At 42.9% G+C, this 19,222-nt stretch overlaps 1 protein-coding gene across 1 annotated transcript in view; it reads right to left on the minus strand.

The window, feature by feature from the left end:
- The window catches only part of LOC144595389 (F-box-like/WD repeat-containing protein TBL1X), a 297,826-nt gene extending 281,010 nt beyond the window's left edge, over positions 1-16,816 (minus strand). The window contains exon 1 of the mRNA XM_078402880.1: positions 16,797-16,816. The gene's annotated coding sequence lies outside the window, so the exon portion shown is untranslated. The remainder of the gene's footprint in view (positions 1-16,796) is intronic.
- Between the last annotated feature and the right edge of the window lie 2,406 nt (positions 16,817-19,222).

Below are 19,222 nucleotides of genomic sequence, written 5' to 3' on the forward strand. Positions count from 1 at the left end.
TTGACCCGAAAAATCGCCCATTCCTTCTCTCCAGAGATGCTGCCCGTCCCGCTGAGTTACTCCAGCATTATGTGTCCATGTTCAGTGTGAACCAGCATTTGCATTTCCTTCCTACATAAATAGTCATTCAACAGCTCAGATATTTGGTGGCAAACTATTCCATGTGGAGGTGTAGGGCAGGAGGGTTCAACCTGGCTTCATGTTAAAGTCATTACGATTGTTGGTGTTTGATTGGCCCCACTGTCCCCCTCCCCACTGCTGACTAAACGTCAGTTTACTATGAACTCTCTTGCCTACAATACATTAGAGACCAGTTGACCAAATTTATTAACCCTGCCACTGGAATCTGTGGTGAGTCCCCTATGATCAAGAACTGATGTTGGTGCAACAGCGGAGTAAACCAAGCCTGGGCGAGCAACAAACAAATGAGAATTAGATGTCCCACAACATCTTCCCAAATAGCTGAATCCGCCAGAGGAGATGGCTGTGGCATTAAGCAAGCCATGTTCACATATACTAAAACACTTTTAAAAGATACTAGCAAAGAGGGCCCGTTGGGCCCGTCCCCACACCCCCTATTCTCTCCTCCCCCAACCCCAATCTTACTCTCCCCACACCCCCCCTTTCCCCACGACCTCCCCTTTTCCCAGTACCCCTATTTCCCCCACCAACAAGCCCCCTCCGGACGACCCCTGTTGTCCCCCTCCCCAGTTCCCATTCTCAGACCCCGCCACCATTCTCTCTCCCCCAGACACACTCTTAAGGTCCGGGGGGGGGGGGGGGGATAGCGGGGAGAGGGTCTCCCGGGTGTGGGAGAGAGGAGAGAAGCAAGGGGAGAGAGGAGAGTCTCCCCCAGACACACTCTTAAGGTCCGGGGGGGGGGGGGGGGGGGATAGCGGGGAGATGGTCTCCCGGGTGTGGGAGAGAGGAGAGAAGCAAGGGGAGAGAGGAGAGGTGAGCCCATACGCACAGACGCACCACGCTGAAAGCCTTCAATAAATCAGTAGGAGGGGGGTTGGGCGAGCTCTTGTCACATGGGCATTTTGACGTCACACGCTGAAGGCCATGGAAAAAACGGCTGGATTTTTTTTTTTTTAACTAAAACCTCTGTAACTTAAAAAATACACGACCGAATCAAATAAAAAATCATTTTCCAGCAGCGTTCAGCGTCGTAATTAAGGCTGTGCAAAAATCGTGGCGCTACGGTTCACCTTTTTTGCCGAAATCAGCTGAAATAACTGAGAGATTTTTTTTTTGACTTTTAAACCTCTGTAACTTAAAAAATATACGACCGAATTAAATTTAAAAATCATTTTCGGCAAGCGTCCAGCGGTGTGATTAGGCGGTGCAAAAATTGTGGCGCTACGGTTCACCGTTTTGCCGAAATCAGCCGAAATCACTGTTACAAACCTGTTACATACATATATACTCTTCTGAGTTTTAGTATATTAGATACTTGAGGTATTGAAGAGATGTTGAGAGAGGCTACACAGGAAAAATCCATTTCAAATGGATTCATAACCAATGACCTTGTATGCATGGTAATTGGCAAAAAGGATTAGAGGTTAACCAAGAACGACAGTTGTCTGGAACTCACTTCTTGAACGGGTGAAGCAGGCAGAAACCATCACCACATTTATCAGGTATCTGAATTAATACTGTCACTTCCAACACCACTGAACAAGTGATGCTGTCAAGCTGGAAAGGCTGCAAAGAAGATTTATGAGCTAAAGGCGGGAGGTTGAGTGCAGAAGGATGAGGGGGGATCTTATAGAGGTGTATAAAATAATGAGAAGAATAGATCGGGTAAACGCTCAGTCTTTTGCCCAGAGTAGGGGAATCGAGAACCAGAGGACATAGGTTTAAGGTGTGGGGGGGGGGGGATTTAATAGGAAACTGAGGGGAACTTTTTTGGGGTAAAAGAGTGGTGGGTGTATGGAACAAGCTACTGGAGGAGGTAGTTGAGGCAGGTACTATTGCAATGTTTAAGAAGCATTTAGATAGGTACATGGATAGGATAGGTGTAGAGGAATATGGGCCAAATGCAGGCAGGTAGGACGTGTAGATAGGGCACATTGATCGGCGTGGGCAAGTTGGGCTTAAGAGTCTGTTTCTACACTGAAGACTCTAGGTGCTGACAAGTTTCTTCAACCTGAATGGCTCTTCTTTAACTGTCAGGATCAAACGTTTTTTGGATAGTGAAAGAGCCCTGCTTCCTGCAAGGACTCTATTCCATCCTCCCAGTTCCTCTATCTTTGCTGTATCTGTTCTAATAATGAGAGTTTCCCACAGATACATCTCCCTTTTTTCTTTTACCATCTCTACTACATTTGACAGAGCCCTCAACCACATCTGCCCTCTAGGGGACATCCTGCATTTCTCCTAGACCTCAGGTCTCAGCTTCTGTCCTCCCAGTCAGAGCAAGTATGTAGCTCTTTTATTCTCACCTTCCAACCCATTAGTTTTCACATTCCACAGATCCTCCCTTGTACTTTCCACCACCTTCAGGATTCCATTAGCAGACATCTTCCCCTCCCTGAAGGGATTGTTCCTTTCACGACTCCCTACTCTACAAACCTATCCCCATCCACTACTCTCCTTCCAACAGCATTTTCCCATGCAAATGTGTGTGATGCAGCATGTGCTTTTATCTCACCCCTTCTCACCATCCAGGGATCAAAACACTTCTTCCAGTAATTCACTTGCATTTCATCCAATCTTTGGAACTGCAAGGTGCTCATGATGTGATTTCCTTTATGTTGGAGAAACCAAATGCAGATTGGGTAACTATTATATAGAATAGCTCATTTCAGACTGCAAGGATGACCTTGAGCTTCCAGGTACCTTTCAAGTTAATTCTTCATCGCATTCCCACTATGACGTTGCATATTGTTTGAAAGAAGTCCAATGAAAACTTTTGGATAGGCCCTCAGACTCATGAAGGCTTCAATGTCATCAGTCACTGAAAATCATTCACAATGGGGACAGGTCCCCTGTGCAATGTTATATTAATGCATGTTTTTACCTCTGCATATATGTTTTCGCTCTATCTTCCCATTCATCTCCCCCTCCCCTTTTCTCCGGCACAGAATAATCTTCAGGGCCAGCCACACAGCCCATTATTGCTATTGTTTTTACTAATTTTAAAAAAAAATTGCCATTACTTTCAGATTCAGTTCTCTCTGTATTATGACAGAAAACCTGTTTAAATAATGCAGTCAAGAATTTTGCAAATGCTTTAAAGGGTAGACTAAAAATAGCAAATAGAAGCACTTAAAACTACTTCTGCAGGCATGTGAGTGAGGTAAAAAAAAGAGGAAAAGAGCCGAGCGTTTGTGCGAGGCGTACAGCGGGGGTAAAAAAATTGGAACATTTTGAAAATTTACACACAAAATTAACAATTTCAAGCCTCTTTTAGTGCATTTCAAAGTAAAAACAGACATTACAAAATAATGTGAATATGTCACTGTATACTAATAACATTTTGAAGTAAATTCGCACATTAATTGATAATCAGCCCAAAAATGTGGTAATTGGCTTTAGTTAATTTAATTATATAATCTTGCACTTAAATTTAATATTTACTCATTACAGTTCCACCACTGATTTTCTGGCACTCTTGGTTCCAGAGCTTTGCTGGTTTATCCAGTCGGCCATGGGGATAGATGTGCTGGCTCCAGCTGGGCTGGAGTTCCAGAGCCCCGTCCGCAGGTTGCAAATTCAACTCACCGATCAGCCGTGGAAGTCCCGATGAGGTTGAGATGGGCCAAGGTGCCACATTTGCGGGGAGACTTCCAGGGCGCGGGGGATTTGAACCCCTAGTGACCTCTAGCGGAACCCTAGTGTTCATTACAGCTCGATACATCGTTTATTCTCTTTTTTTCCCGATCCAATTTCTTGGTAAACACAATTTTGGCAAAGTGAAAAACGCGGAAATCATGCAAAAAGCGCGGAAAATGGATTTTAAAAATGCGGGAATCCGCGGAAACGCTGAAAATTCACATGTCTGCTTCTGTCTGGGGATTTTGAGGCCATCTGGAATGAGTCAGTTTCTCGAAAATCATTTGTAACAGGGCAATGCCAGGAACGGTAGCGCAGCGGTAGAGTTGCTGCTTTACAGCGAATGCAGCGCCGGAGACTCAGGTTCGATCCTGACTACGGGTGCTGCACTGTAAGGAGTTTGTACGTTCTCCCCGTGACCTGCGTGGGTTTTCTCCGAGATCTTCGGTTTCCTCCCACACTCCAAAGACGTACAGGTATGTAGGTTAATTGGCTGGGTAAATGTGAAAATTGTCCCTAGTGGGTGTAGGATAGTGTTAATGTGCGGGGATCACTGGGCGGCACGGACTTGGAGGGCCGAAAAGGCCTGTTTCCGGCTGTATATATATGATATGATATGATATGATATGATAATACACAGCAGCTTGAAAATCATCCTTCATTTATGCTTGAAACATGCAAAAGCAGGCTATGTAAGGAGGGATGGAGGCAGATACCCTGTTAATATTTTACACAGGAACAGGGGTGTTTTCCACATTTTCTGACTAATCTCTGTCCCTCAATTAAACCTCACGACATGTTCATGTTTTTTTTAGATTCTATTCCTCTGTTGTCCTGAGGGATTTGATTTATCTTGTTGCATCATTCACAGCACAGGCTGGGGTTCAGCTTTGGAGTCAACTAATGGTACCAGTGAGGAGTAGCCAGTCAGAGGAGTCAAAGTCAAAGACTCGCTTCAAGGGCATGGAATCAGCCTCTGAATCTTTGGCTGACAATGACTGCACTAAAAAGCACCTGATCTGGTGGAATAAGCAGTTCCCTGTTCCACTTCACTGCCTGGTTTTCCCCAGAGGGGAATCATACAACAAAGATTTTCTCACTGTAGTATACTTCAATAGCTAAAAATAAATGGACAACCATTTTGATTCAAATTTTTCCATTATACCTTATAGTTCAGTTCTTTTTCCTTGAGAAAACACAGAAATACAGTAAACCCCTGTTTTTACCTATTTATAATGATTTTAGTTATAGCGGACTGGCCTACTGACCTTCACTGCCAGGCTGTGCTGTCGCTGCCACCCCAGCCCATGCCGCCTCTCCAGCCACCACTGCCGATAACTTTGCAGCCACCAGCACCGCCCCAACCACTGCAGTCGCCATCACTACCACCGCTACCACCTCTGTCACCATCACCGCAGTCGCTGCCGCCACCACCGCAGTCACTGCCATCTCTGCTGCCACCACCACCGCAGTCGCCACCACCGCCACGGCCTCCACCGTCGCCGACCCTTAGCTGCAGTCCGGCCGCCTGCCGGCCACAAAAATGGTCGCGGGACCCTCGCCCCTCACCTGGATTTCAGGTCCAGTTCCAGACCAAGAGTCTGAAGAAGGGTCTAGACTCGAGACATCAGCTATCCATGTTCTCTAGAGATGCTGCCTGACCTGCTGAGTTATTCCAGTACTTTGTGTAATTTTGTGTATTAATCAGCAACTCTAGTTGTTTGTTTCTACTATTTACATAATGATAATCTCTTACTCAGTTATAGCAGACAATCGGCAATAACGGACACCACCTCCCTCTCTATGGTCCAATACAACGAGAGTTCACTGTATACGAATTACTGTAAAGTCATTGCTAAAAGTATGATTAAACAAAGCTGCAGAAAAATAGCTTCACACATACAATGATGACATGTGCAGTCATTTTGAAGATCATGGTAGGTGAGCATTAATCACACATTACCAAAGGGCAAAACTAAAAATAGGGCAAATCATATTCAGGCTGGAGGGCTATGAATATATATAACTGACTTAAACGTAAATGTAGATAGACTGGTCAGTAAATTTGCGGATGACACCAAGAATGCTGGGGTTACAGGCTATGAGGAAGCCTGTCACGGTATACAGTGGGAGATAGATCAGCTACAAAAATAGGCGTAGAAATGACAAATGGAGTTTAATCCGAGCAAGTGTGACGTCTGACACTTTGGGAGGTCAAATGTAAGGGGAAATTATACAAATAAAGGTATGACCCTCAACAGCATTGATGCACAGAGATAGATCAATTCTTGATTGGTACAGGTGTCAGAGGTTTTGGGGCGAAGGTAGGAGAATGGGGTTAGGAGGGCGAGATAAATCAGCCATGATTGAATGGCGAAGTAGACTTGATGGCCTAATTCTACTCCTATTCCTTATGACCTTGTAACATTCAGTTTGCTTTCCATATAGCTTGCAGTATCTGTACATTAATTGTACAAGGTCCTTCTAAACATTAGCAGCTTTCAAACTCTTGCCACTAAAAACATAATACCACTTGCTATTTGTTCCAGTGAAGTGGATGACCTTGCATTCTTTCACATTATATTCTACCTGTCAAACACCCATTCAGTCGGCCTGTCCATATTCCCCTGAAGCTTCTCTGCATCCTCTTCATAAACTGCAATGTTACCTTACTTTGTTCCATCAGGAAACTTTGGTACGTGAGACTTGAGTCCTGCGTTCAAATCATTGATCTAGATTTTAAACAGCTGTGGTTCTAGCATCAGCCCCTCCATAATCCTACAAGACACAACCTGAAAATAGTGTGTTAACGTCTACTCTCCCTTCTTCCCCTTAACTAATCCTCAATCTTTGCCAGTATATTGTTGTCAATTCCAAATGCTCAATGGAAGAACACAAGAAAATAGGCAACAATTTCATCACTTTTTTAAAACAAATTATTATGTCCTTCGTTGTGGTTATTGTGCTCCTCTATTTCAAGGAAGTTTTGCCACAAAGACAAATGCAAAATATGGGTTTAAACTTCTCAGCCATCCTCGTATTTCCCAGTATAATTCCTCCTGTCCCACATCAACTTGGCCTAATCTTTTTTTTGCATATCTGCTTGGTTTGTTTTTATGTTTCTCGCTAGTTTAACCTCATATTTATTTCTCATATTTAGTTTCGACATTGCGTCAGAAAATTCCGTCACTCCCTTTCCACCACTTCTTTCCCTGAATCTCATATTTCTCACATGCCCATCAGCAGCACACTGATCGTGCTCCCACCTACAGTAGGGATAACTTACAGTACCAAATCAACCGAGCAACCAACACATCCTGGGAGAAATCTGGAGCATCTGAGAGAACTCAACGTAATCAGTTTAGTGTAATTTAGTTTATTATTGTGCATGTTGTCCAGTCATATCACACTCACACTATACATAAATGCACCATCCTCTTCTGGAACAGCACTCAGAGAGTTGCCATGTTCCGGCTCTTCTTGCAACTTCCAAGTCCCTGAAAAGTCTGATCTTGCCCAAGAAAACATGCAATTTCTTATTTTCTCACGTTAAGGCCCAGTGTCCTGGCGATACTGGATATAAGAGTTGGCCTGCTCTGAAAATGCTGCCGACTCCGTCCACTGCCGCTCCGTGCAGTGCCACAGGCTGCGCTCGATCCGCTCACTCACCCGGCTGCTGTAGGGTCTTCCACAGCCACCAACACCATGACCCGGGACAGCCGCAAACGCACCATAAATCTGTTCCAGCAGCCGCACCACCACTTGCGTGCGCCGAGGTCACCATGTTCCACTTCTTGAATTGATCACGGGACTTTAGGACTCTTTCCAAGGGCACAGGAGGTTGGTTCACGGACCATTCACAGCCGATGCCTTTCCCCTTCACCTGCCACCGATGCTCTCTTAGATCACAAGGAGAATGTGCAAATTTCACAGACAACATTGGAGTTCAGGATTGAATCCTGGTTACTGGACCCGCCAGACAACACCACTTGCTGTGCCATTGTGATGCCCAAAAGCCCTACTCTACTTTCCATTTTCTTCTCAATTCTTTGATACTCCCTTGATAATTTTGTTATTTTCCCAGTCCTTAGGATTACAGCTCATTACGGCAACATTATAGGACCTTCACTTTTGATTTAATATAATCTTGATTTTCTCTTGCTAACCAATGGCTGAACTATGTTTCTGATTACAAAATTCAAAGTGCTCGGCAGCATCTGTGGAAGGAATTTTAATGTTTTAGGTCAGGACCCTTCCTCAGATTCCAGCATTTATAGTATCTTGTGTCTCCATGCTTGTTGGATTTTTGTCAGTTAAAAGGAGTATATCTTCGTTGTAAACTACTTAAAGAAATACACCGATGAGACAAAACATTATGACCACTGACAGGTGAAATGAATAACATTGATTATCTTGTTACAGTGGCACCTGTCAAGGGGTGGGATATATTAGGCAGCAAATGAACAGTCAGTTCTTGAAGTTGATGTGTTGGATGCAGGACAAATGGGCAGGAGTAAAGACCTGAGCGACTTTGACAAGGGCCAAATTGTTATAGCCAGTCGACTGGGTCAGAGCATCTCTGAAACGGCAAGGCTTGTGGGGTGCTCCCGGTCAGCAGTGGTGAGTACCTACCGACAGTAGTCTGAGGAGGGACAAACCACGACAGGGTGTTGGGCGCCCAAGGCTCATCGATGCGCGAGGGCAACGAAGGCTATCCTGCTTGGTCTGAACCTACAGAAGGTCTGAACCTACAGAAAATTTTAATGGTGGTCACAGGAGGAATGTGTCACAATACACAGTGCATCGCACCCTGCTGCGTATCGGGCTGCGTAGCCGCAGAGTGCCCATGATGTCATAATGTTTGGCTCAACAGTGTATATATTGCATAATAGTTTCTGTTGTCATTCTTTCACGGTAGCTTTCCAATCTACCATTTTCTACTTATGGCTTTGTATTTCACTGGTTTCAGAATAGTTAATCCTTCAAAACGTAATATCAAATTCTACCATACAGTGGCCATACAAAATTTTCCCACATCTCCTTGATAATCAGAACAATAATCCTTTCTCGTTGCACAACATTAGATCCACAAGAGTACATTACCTCGTTGGCTTCTCAACCCACTGATTGAAACAAAACACCATTTCCCTGCCACACTATTATTGAAGTCCCCACGATTATTGATCATTCTGTTACATGCACCTGTCATTTTTAAATTTATTCTATGGTTTATAACACCATTAATGTTTCAGATCTATACAAAACTCCAACCAGTATTATCCACCACTCATGTTGTTAGTTTCAACCAAACTGATTTCCTGTTTTGATTTTCCGAGCTCTGATTCTTTCTCTTTATTGCATTTACCACATAAATTATTATGACCACTACTCTTACTCCTTCTTTATTTTGCCTACATATACCAAAAGTTAAGTATTCTGGAATATTTAATTCCTAACATTGATCACTTTGCTAATCAAATTCCTGTGATGGCTATGTTGTACTCATTTATTTATCCAGCAATTGCTTTATATTTCTTACTAGACCAAGTGGACCTGTTGGGCCCAAACCTCTCCTGCATTGGTGCAGCACCCTCCCCCCCCTCCCCCTCCCCCCCTCCCCCTCCCCCTCCACCCCCCTCGCCCCAGAAACAGATCCTTCAGCCCAATATGCCCATGCCAACCACGATGCCCCATCTACACTAGTCCCACCTGCTGACATTTGGCACATATACCTCTAAACCTTCCTATCCATGTGTACGTCCAAATATCTTTTAATGTTACCTGCCTGAATAAGCTTTTCTGGTAATTCGTTCCATATACACACCACCCTCTGCCCAACCTCTCGCTATAGTTCAGGCCCTCAAGCCCTCGTAATATCCTCGTAAATATTTTCTGCCCTCTTTCCCGCTTAACCACATCCTTCCTATAACAGGGTATTCTAAAATAGAAAACAATACTTCAAATGCGGCCTCACCAACATCTTGTACAATTGCAACATAACATCCCAAATTGTACACTAAATATCCTGACTGATGCTGACCAATACACTGAAAGCCTTCTTGACCATGTACCTGCATTCCTAGATCCCTCTGCTCTGCAACACTCCGCAAAGCCTTGCCATGAACTATGAAAGTCCTGCCCTGGTTTGACTTTTCAAAATGCAACACCTCGCACTTATATGCATTAAACTCCATTAACCATTCCTCAGTCCACTTGCCCAACTGATCAAGATCCTACTGTCATATTTGATAACCATATTCATTATTTCTGATGCCACCCACCATAGTCATCTGCGAACTTACTAATCGTGCCTTTTATATTCTATTCCAAATCGCTGATATAAAGCACAAATGGCTATGGGCCCAGCATGGATCCCTGAAGCACACCACTAGTCACAGGCCTCCAGTTCGAATCATAATATAATTTAGGATAAGGAAAATTGAAAACTCAACACCTGTGAGCTCAAAACTCCAGCAAGGTTGGATCACGTTATTTCTCACTTTCACCTTCATGTCTTGCAGCAATGAACTTGGCATAGACAGACAGCATTACAATATTTCAGACTTGAATCTGGACGATATGCAATGCTAAATATAGATTACTCAGAATTGTTCCAACTAATTTTTAGTTGGATATCATGGAAACATTGTTAATCGGATAATAATTTGGTTCTTTCAATACTCAGCTCTCAGCCACTAATTAACCATTTCCTTTTTACAAGCATGGCAATGGCCCAAAGCCTAGACAGTATATTTGCAACTGACTGTAATTTCATTCCATTCCCATTCTTCAAGTAAAGCATTAAATATTTATAATAGCTATTGTGTTATGTGGAGATATTATTCCACTTAGTCTACTCTACAAATTGAATTCCTCATCTAAATGCTGACCTTCCAAACAGCAAATAACAACAGAGCTTTTGCAAGGAACTCTTGATCAACAAGATAGTTAGTTGCCCAGGAAGGTGCCTTGATGTAAGAGGCATTTAATATGACAGAAAAAATGACAATAATATAAGGTTGGGCAAAAAAGGTGAGAGTCTGAGCTTTGGCTTTGGGATATGAGAGCTGGTACAAGAACAGTACAATGCAACAACTGGACCTTCGGCCCATCATTTCTGCACCGACAATGATGCTAACCTAACTAATCCAATCTGCCTGCACATGGTTGGTATCTCTACATTCCCTGTTTATTCATGTGTCTAAGCATGTATTAAATGTTGCTGTTGTATCCTGTTTCACCTCCTCTGGCAGTGTGCTCCAAGCACCTATCACTCTTTCATGCACTGAAGAGATGTGAGCATCGCAGACTGAGCCAGCATTTGATTGCCGATCCCTAATGGGCCTTGAGAAGGTGACGGTGAGCTGCTTTCTTGACCCACTTGAGTCCATGCGATGTTGATATATTCACAGTGGTTAATAGGTCATGGTAAAGTGTCCATAGTGTGTATGCAAGCAGTAGAATGTGGGGGATCTGACAGGAATAAAATGTGATTAGTATAGGATTGATGTAAGTGGTTGCTTGATGGTCAGCACATACTCAGTAGGCTGAAGGACCTATTGCCTTGCTGTATGATTTTATGGTCTAATGAGTCTTCACAGGCATCTGGGGGACTGGATCCCTTTGTACAAGGACAGAATCAGTGAAAATTTAACTTTAAGTCAAGACAGTGAGGAAGAACTTTTTCAGTCAGAGAGTGGTGAAGGTGTGGAATTCTCTGCCTCAGAAGGCAGTGGAGGCCAGTTCGTTGGATGCTTTCAAGAGAGAGCTGGATAGAGCTCTTAAGGATAGCGGAGTGAGGGGGTATGGGGAGAAGGCAGGAACGGGGTACTGATTGAGAGTGATCAGCCATGATCGCATTGAATGGCGGTGCTGGCTCGAAGGGCTGAATAGCCTACTCCTGCACCTATTGTCTATTGAATTTAACAGGATACTTTGAAAGTCCTCAGCAACTGAGAGAAAGAAGGCTCAACAAGAAGGATGCTCTGTTGCACCAAGAAGGATGCTGGTGCACCTTGCGAGTTGGGAGTGGGTTTGGAAACCGGGGCTCTAAACGGCTGGGGAGGCAATGCGAGCCGGGGATGGGTCGGCATGTCATTCTATTCACATTGAGTTTACATTTTATACTTGTTTTATTTAAGTTTCTGACATTCCATGGTGCTTTAGAGAAGCGGGAGGGGTGTTTTTAGCTGGCCAGGGGTGTATTGTCATTTCATTATCACGCGGCCTCTGTTGGTCCAGAAAAACAGATAATCCAGAAAGGCTCTGCAACCGAGGGTGCTGGAAAATCAGTGTTCAACCTGTAGTAAGAACTTCTTCATGAATATAAAAAGGAAAGAATAGGTAAAGTAAATGCTGCACACTTAGAGGATGGGACTGGGAATTTAATAATGGGAGACGGAGAAATGGCAAAAATTGTAAATAATTATTTTGGATTGGTCTTGCTAAAGAATGCAGATGTCTAAAAAACATATCAATAATAATAATGTAATAAATAATAAATGGATAGTGAAAGAGGAACAAAACAAGTAGTAAATAGAGTAGGAGGGCAGGAGAAGGGTCTCGACCCGAAACGTCACCCATTCCTTCTCTCCCGAGATGCTGCCTGACCTGCTGAGTTACTCCAGCATTTTGTGAATAAATCGAGGAACAAAACAAGCTCTACAGATAAGGTACTGAGCAAACTAACTGGTTTTAAGCCGACGTGGCAGCATTCTGGACCCCAAAGGAAGGGGCGAGAAACATAGTGAATGTGTTGCATGTAATCTACTAAATCCCTAGATTCTGGAAAGATGTCAGAAGATTATAAGAAAGGAGAGAGTCAAAAATCAAATGTCAGTCTAACATCTATCGTTGGGAAGAACCAGGGGCCACAGTTTAAGAGTAAGGGGTAGGCCATTTAGAATGGAGATGAGGACATTTTTTTCACCCAGAGTTGTGAATCTGTGGAATTCTCTGCCTCAGAAAGCAGTGGAGACCAATTCTCTGGATGCTTTCAAGAGAGAGTTAGACAGAGCTCTTAAAGATAGTGGAGTCAAGGGATATGGGGAGAAGGCAGGAACCTACTGATTGTGGATGATCAGCCATGATCACAGTGAATGGCGGTGCTGGCGCAAAGAGTCGAATGGCCTACTCCTGCACCTATTGTCTATTGTCTAAAATCGAGGAATCTATTATTTATGTGGTGTGCTGGGACATTTAAAAATCATAAGAATCAAGCTGAGTCAACATGACTTTCTGAATGGAAAAACAGATTGACTAACTTGATGTAAGTCCTTTGAAGATATAACAGGAAGGATAAAGGGGAAATCAGCAGATGCAGTTTATTTGGATTTTGAGAAAGTATTTAATAAGGTGCTATTTAAGAGGTTATTACATCAGAGCAGAAAGGGTAAGGGTAATATATTGGAATGGACAGAATGAATAGACGGCTTTCTGAAATTAGCAGTGTGTCACAGGATCAGTGCAGGGAACTCAATTATATATAATTCATATTAATGACTTGGATGAAGGAATTGAGTGTAATGTATCATATTTGCTGATACAACTTGCTAACCCACCTATCTTTGTAAGAAGCCGGACTTGGAGGGCCGAAAAGGCCTGTTTCCGGCTGTATATATATGATATGATATGATATGATAAGTACCCCAGGGATTGTTTCTTGGCCCGCAATAGTCCACATAGTCACAGAATCATGCAGCATGGAAACATGCCCTTTAGCCCAACTTGTCCATGCTGATCAAGATGCCTCACCTAAGCTATTCCCATATGCCCGTGTTTGGCCCATATTCCTCTAACCCTTTTGTATCCATGGACCTGTTCAAGTGTATTTTACATGCTGTTGTAATACCTGCCTCAACTATCTCCTCCGACAGCTCGTTCCATATAACCATCATCCGCTGAGTGAAAAAGTTGCCCCTTAGTTTCCAATTAAATCTTTCCTCTCACCTTCAACCCATGACCTTTGGTTCTTGATTCCCCTACCTTAAGTTAAAGTTGTAACTGTGTATACTAATTGCATTACCCTCATACGGTCCATAGCCTTCTTTGTCTGGGAAAATTAGGCACTTGTCACCATCCACTATCTCTTCAGACATGCATTCCCAACTACCTATCCTTCGTGTGAAAAGATTCTCCCTCAGATCCTTTCTAAGCCTCCTATTTCTTACCTTATGTTTAAACCTAAAATGAAAAGATGTTTTTCTATGAATCCTCTCAATCCTTCTCCTAATTTTATATTCCTCCTCGAAATCACCCTCAGCATCCTGTGCTCTCGGGAAAATAAAACCAACGTATCCTTTCTCTCTTATAACCAAAAATACTCCAATCCAGACAACATTCTTGCCTATCTCCTCCACATTCTTTCCAGCGCAATTCCTATAATGTGACAGAGAAAACCGCAACATTGCTCCAGGTGAGGCCTCACCATTTATGAAGTTGTAACCTGACATACTAGTTCTAAATTCTTTTTATGGCCATTGACAGCAAGCATCCCAGAAGTCTTCTTTGGCACCTTATCATCCCGTGGTACTGTTTTCAGGGATCTATGGATGTGCACCTCCAAATTCCTCTGTTCCCCTGGGCCTTACTGTCTACTGTGTATACCCTACCATTTGTTTGGTCACATACAATGCAACAGCTCACATTTGTCAGGATTAAATTCAATTTGCCCATTGTGTCCAAAATTCCAGCTGATCTATATTATGATGTAACCTTAGTCAACTTTCCTTATTATCTACTTCAACAATTTTGTACAATCTGCAAGTTTATTTACTTATACATTCCTAGTCATTAATGTTCATATTCATTGGAGTAGAGACAAATCAGAGGTGATCTCATTTAAGCATATAACATTCAGAAGGGGATTGACAGGATGGATGCTAACACAATGATTCCTCTAGTGGAAACATTTCAAACCAGGCATTGGTTGGAGGATAATGTGTTGTTTTACGACGGCTGATGGGAGAAGAAAAGCAAGAATTTCTTTTCTCATAAGGGTTTTGCCACTAGAATTTTCTATCCTTGAGATCAGTGGAAGTCATTGAATTAATTATTTTGTTGGGCAAAAAAGAGAAACAGGCATACTTTTCCCCAAACACTACCACTAGAGAATCAGTTGATGAGCATGTCAAGTCTCCTATTAAATGAGTGAATGACTTTTCAATTAACCTCTTTGTTCAGCTTGAGGCTATGAAAACCAGACCTTCATCCAAGTATAAGAGAACCACCAGTTGAAAGAGAGTAGGTGTAGAAGAAATTAACTGCAGATGCTGGTTCAAATTGAAGGTTGACACAAAATGCTGGAGCGAAATATGAGATGCTGTTCCTCCAATTTGCGGTGGGCCTCACTATGACAATGGAGGAGGCCCATGACAGAAAGGTCAGACTGGGAGTGGGAGGGAGAGTTGAAGTGCTGAGCCACCGGGAAATCAGGTTGGTTAAGGCAGACTGAGCGAAGGTGTTGAGCAAAATGAATGCCGAGCCTGCGTTTGGTCTCGACGAGGTAGAGAAGTTGACATCTGGAACAGCGGATACAATAGATGAGGTTGGAGGAGGTGCAGGTGAATTTCTGCCTCACCTGGAAAGACTGTTTGGGTTCTTGGATGGAGTCGAGGGGGGAGGTAAAGGGACAGGTGTTGCATCTCCTGCGGTTGCAGGGGAAAGTACCTGGGGAGGGGGTGGTTTTGGGTGGGAAGGGACGAGTGGATCAGGGAGTTACGGAGGGAACGGTCTCTGTGGAGAGCAGAAAGGGGTGGAGATGGGAAGATGTGGCCAGTAGTGGGATCCCGTTGGAGGTGACGGAAATGTTGGAGGATAATTTGTTGTATACGACGGCTGATGGGGTGGAAGGTGAGGACAAGGGGGACTTTATCCTTGTTACGAATGGGGAGAGGGGGAGCAAGAACAGAGTTGTGGGACATAGAGGAGACCCTAGTGAGGGCCTCATCTATAATGGAAGAGGGGAACCCTCGTTTCCTAAAGAACGAGGACATCTCTGATCTCTGAGTATGAAACACCTCATCCTAGACGCAGATGTGGAGTAGACGGAGGAATTGGGAGTAGGAGATAGAGTTTTTACAGGAAACAGGGTGGGAAGAAGTGTAGTCAAGATAGCTGTGGGAGTCAGTAGGTTTGTAGTAGATGTCGGTCACTAGTCTGTCTCCCGTGATGGAGATGGTGAGATCCAGAAATGGTAGGGAGATGTCAGAGATGGTCCAAGCATATTTAAGAGCAGGGTGGAAATTAGTGGCAAAACTTATGAAGTCAATGAGTTCTGCATGGTACAAGAGGTAGCACAAATGCAGTCGTCAATGTAGCGGAGGTAGAGTTCGGGGATGGGGCCAGTGCACGCCTGGACCAGGAATTGTTCGACGTACCCTACAAAGGGGCAGGCATAGCTAGGGCCCATGCAAGTGCCCAGAGCTCTGCCTCGGATTTGGAGGAAGTAGGAGGAGCCAAAAGAAAAGTTGTTGAGGTTAAGAACCAGCTCTGCTAGGCAGAGGAGAGTCATATTCTACCAAGAATCTGCATAGTCCGGAACAAGAGGAACAAATGAACAAATTCTACATGCTATTGGCGTGTTATTACATGGCCCAGTAACAAACAACAAATGCAAGTTCAAAGCACCATCCGGCTCAAAAGAGGCTTATCTAGCAACATATGTATGTATTCTACAAAGAACCACCTTTCTATTCAACCTAACTTGCCCCTGGTGCATTGAAGATCTTTAAAAATAGACCAGGTATTTCCTATAGATCATTTCCAGTAAGATTCATAATTCTGTATCACAAACATCAGCATCAAAGCAAAGCAGAATAAAAATGCAATCAAGCAAGCTAAAAAAAATAGACACACAGAAATAATGAAACAGTGCTTGAAATGTCAATAATGGATGGGCATATGATGATTTACTCAACAGGTATACTTGTATACAGTATCCAAACACAAGTAAGGAGTTTTAGAGGTGTAAGGTAATGACTTTGAAAGACTGGCTGTCAAAGAGTGAAGTGGCTTACCTGGGAATGCAAAATTGAAAGGAACCTATAATTTTCCTTCAAATCCTGATGCAAGGAAGCACATTCTGCACGAAGAAAATTTAAAAAGAGGCTGAAATAGATAACCCTTGATTTCACATTCTTGTAAGTGCACAATATATTTTACCTCAGTAATATAATTAACAATATAAAATATTGAGGTACATGGGATCAATGGGATTAAACACATCTGAAATTAAGATGTTTCACATAGAATGTTAATTTCTTTAGAATTTGCTGTTCAAATAAAGGACGCCAACCAGAATGACTTACTGTAAGCAAATAGATATTTTAAAATAGACGATCAAATAAGTAGCATAAATAAATTAAACATTTACAACTGATGTCATAAAGAATTTACTTTAATGATGAATAATTTATCAGGCAACGTCATTTAGCTTCTAATAGCTGAGGCCAAATTCGGGGTTAAGAGGAATGGAACACAACGCCAGAATATGAAGGATGTAGAAAATAAACGAGAAGAGTTGGATATCCAATAATAAATGGTGTTTACTTATCCGTGATCTTATCTAATGCATGGCTCACAACCCAGCGCTATGAATATTAATTTCTCTAACTTCCAGTAACCCTTGCAACCTCTCTCCCTCCGTTCCTCCCCTCCCTGGTCCTCATACCAGTTTTACTGTCATCCCATTGAGTTCCTCTCTCTGTATACTCATTGTCACCAATCCCACGACCAACAATGGCCTATCGAGTGCCCCACATTTTCTTGATTATCGTTGATTTTTGCATATCTATTCATTTCTCCTAAGTAGCGTTTACATCTCTCATTCCTCTTTCCCCTGATTTCAGTCTGAAGAAGGGTCTCGACCTGAAACGTCACCTATTCTTTTTCTCCAGAGATGCTGCCTGATCCGCTGAGTTACTCCAGCTTTTTGCGTCTGTCCTATTTTATATCAGGTTTCTGTCCAGATACAGATGAGATAGGATGAGTTCAACTTACCTGCCTCACAGCCCAAAGGCACGATCCAAGCATCTCTGGTCTGTATATTTCTTATTTTGTCATGAAGCCATCTGAATTCTGATAATCAACAGAGAGATTTAGATATTCCCAACTGAAAGGAGCACAAAAATAGAAAACAATCCAATTTCTGAAAATACATCTATTTTCTTCCAAGAACCCAATCTGATCTTCCAATAAATTAGCTTTTAATGCTGTCATACATATCTTAGGGCATCAATGTTCCAGATATCAAGCATCAGACTAAATTCAGTTATGCTGTTTGCACACATTTGGATCTCTGTTTTAATCCTTCTTAACAGCCATATGTGAAAACGGAGACTCAGTTTCCACACAACTTAGTTTATATCACGAACCTTTTAACCCGGGGAAGGGATCCTAGAGTAAAACTCCTGCAGAAAGGAGGACCAAGAATCCAGACTAATTTGGCTTTGTGCAAATGAACATGGGAAATTTCAACAGGATTCACTTTAGATCCAGCCACGAGATCCCTATGACTTCTTCTGTGCAGGCAAACACTGTTATAATGATCTGCAAAACCATCAGAATTAAAATTGGGATTAAGTAATGTTGTTGATCAGATGGGATGGATTATTAATGCTATCATGACAGACACAAATGGCTGGAGTAACTCAACGGGTCAGGCAGCATCTCTGGGAGCATCTCCCAGAGATGCTGCCTGACCCGCTGAGTTACTCCTGCCTTTTGTGTCTGTCTTTGGTTTCTGCAGTTCCTCCCTACACATTACATACCTGGGAGCATCAGATGCTAACACAGTGTCTAAGAATCCATTCTTTAGCCTATATCTGGCACCTCACAGATTGGGAATGATTATATAGAGAATTCAATTGTCATAGAGTCATACAGCACGGAAGCAGGTCCTTCAGCCCAACTCATCCATGCCCACCAAGATTACCCAATCTAAGCTCCATTTGCCCACATTTGGCCCACATCGCTCTAAATCTTTCCTATGCATGTACCTCTCCAAAGGTCTTTTAAATGCTGTTATTGTAACTTTCTCAACTACCTCCTCTGGCAGTTCGTTCCATATAGCCACCACCCACTGGGTAAAAATATTTCCCCTCAAGCTCCCATTAAATCTTTCCCCTCTCATGTTAAACCTTTGTCCCTTGGTTCTTGATTCCTCTACCCTCAGTAAAAGACTATGTGCATTCATCCTATCAATTTCCCTCATGATTTTATACACCTCCATAAGATCAGCCTCCTGCTCTTCAAGGAATAAAGTTCTAGCCCTTCCAATCTCTTCCTATAGTTCAGGCTCTCGAGTCTTGTCAAAATCCTTGTACATCTTCTCTACACTCTTTCCAGATTAATGGCATCTTTCTTTTAGCAAGGTGATTAAAACGTAACAATACACCACGTGCAACTTCACAATCATCAGGTTATATGTTTTGAAGTAAACATT

This window comes from Rhinoraja longicauda, chromosome 7 (genome assembly GCF_053455715.1).
Source record: "Rhinoraja longicauda isolate Sanriku21f chromosome 7, sRhiLon1.1, whole genome shotgun sequence".
Lineage (NCBI taxonomy): Eukaryota > Metazoa > Chordata > Chondrichthyes > Rajiformes > Arhynchobatidae > Rhinoraja > Rhinoraja longicauda.